This window comes from Myotis brandtii, unplaced genomic scaffold (genome assembly GCF_000412655.1).
Source record: "Myotis brandtii unplaced genomic scaffold, ASM41265v1 scaffold431, whole genome shotgun sequence".
In the NCBI taxonomy this organism is placed as follows: domain Eukaryota; kingdom Metazoa; phylum Chordata; class Mammalia; order Chiroptera; family Vespertilionidae; genus Myotis; species Myotis brandtii.
The window spans coordinates 1903254-1905541 of NW_005366486.1; positions in this window are offsets into that span (position 1 = coordinate 1903254).

The window sequence follows — 2288 nt, forward strand, 5'->3', positions numbered from 1 at the left end:
CCCTCTAACCAGCGGTTCTCAACCTGTGGGTTGTGAACAATGAAAATACATCCTGCATATCAGATATTTACATTATGATTCATAACAGTAGCAAAATTACAGTTATGAAGTAGCAACGAAAATAATTTTATGGTTGGGGGTCACCACAACATGAGGAACTGTATTAAAGGGCCGCGGCATTAGGAATGTTGAGAACCACTGTCTAACAGGCTCTCCAGGTGTTTCTGATGCGGCCAGAGTTTGAGAACAACAGCTTCGTGCCAGCAGTTCTCAGACGCTGGGCTCAGAGCCCCTACCTGGGCTCCAAAGAGCGTTTCTGTAAGTGGGTAATACTTACCTGTATTTACCGCATTGAAAGTTAAAACTAAGAGATTTAAAAAACATTTTATCAGTTTATTTAAAATAACAGTAATGAGTCCATAATTTTATGAAAAACAACTAGATTTTCAAAATTAGGGGAAAAAATAGTAAGAAAAGTGGCATTGTTTGACATGTTCACGAACCTCTTTAATGCCTGGATTCACAGAAGATAGCTGGTCCTCCTACTTTTACTTTCTGTCTGTCTTTACATCACAGGTAGCTTCTGGAAAACTCCACCGTTCACTTGTCAAAGAATGCAAAAGACAGAGGCAAGCAACATCCTAGCATCGTGATAAAAACAGCTTTAACTCGTGGGGGCTGAAATGGCCCCGGGACCCCTCCCTTTAAGGACTGCTGCTCAGCCTTCTCTCCTGGGGCAGGAGGTAAGTACGGCATTTGAGGTCAGAAACTGCTGGTTCTGTGTATGTTTCGTTGGATTTTGTGGATGTCACATGGAGGAGACTCTGGATTATGTTATATTTTAAAAACAGTGCTTTTCTTTTTGCTTTTTTGCCGGTTAGACAATACACTAGGTTGAGTTCAAACTGCAAGCTCTGTGTCTTGGGCAGCAGCTTACTGTGTTCTTGATGTCTGTTCTATGTGCATGTGGTTCGGGGCTCAGCCAGACTCTTGGACAGAGTTTATGCCAGAAATTGGGGCTCTCTTCTTTCTGGGTTCCTCTTCACTTCCCAGCAGCTGTCGTTGCCCTAAACTCAGCCCTCTGGTTTTGCAGACAGAAGATGATGAGGTTTCTGTCGGAGTTTTAGCCACTCCACAGAATGCAGATTTCAGTCTGAAGCCCCACAGAGCCCTCGCCCTCCCAAAATGCCCTTTCTTTATTCTGAGTGTCAACTCCCCTCCAGAATCTGCCTGATTTGGGTCCTCTTCAGTATCCCATGCTTTTGGATCTTTGTTTTTTAGTATTTTGTTGGGTTTACTTGTTATTGGCAGAGAGTCGGGTTTTAGGACCTACCTGGCCATAGGGGAGAGGAAGGGGCATGAAGTCTTGGAGGAGCATTCTCAAGCCTCTCCCCTTCCCCTCCCCTCTAGGGTCCACCCAAGAAGGAAGAGTACTAACATAGCTTCTAGGATCCTGTGACTAGAATTGCTATGAGTTAGACTGTTTGTTTGTGGGTACAATTCTCTTTTATTTATACTTTTAATTTGTATACCGATTTTTAATTCATTTACTGGGGTGGCATTGGTTAAGAAGATGATACAGATTTCAAGTATACAATATTATAATACATCACCTGTACATTGCATTATATGCTCACCACCCAAAGTTTAGTGTGCCTTTGTCACCATGTACTTTGATTTTAATTATTCATTCCATAGTTTTTTATTTTTTAATTATAGTTTACATTTACTGTTATTCTGTATTAGTTTCATATGTACAGCATAGTGATTAGACAATCATGTACTTTACAGAATGGTCCCCTGATATTTCAGGTACCCACCTGGCCCCATGTATAGTTATTACAATATTATTGACTATACTAGAGGCCTGGTGCATGAAATTTGTGCATGGGGGCAGGGGAAGTCCCCTCAGCCCAGCCTGCACCCTCTCCAATTCGGGACCCCTCGGGGGATGTCTGACTGCCGGTTTAGGCCTGATCCCCAGGGATCAGGCCTAAATGGGCAGTCGGACATTTCTCTCACAATCCTGGACCGCTGGCTCCTAACCACTCACCTGCCTGCCTACCTGATTGCCCCTAACTGTCCCCCCTGCAAACCTGATCACCCCTAACCTCCTCTGCCTGCCAGCCTGATTGCCCCTCACTGCCCCCCCTGCCGGCCTTGTCGCCCCTAACTGCCCCCCTGTTGGCCTGATCACCCCTAACTATCTCTGCCTGTTGGCCTGATCGCCCCAACAGCCCCCCCCCCCCCCCCCCCCCCCCCCCGCCCCCCCCCCCCCCCCGCCCCCC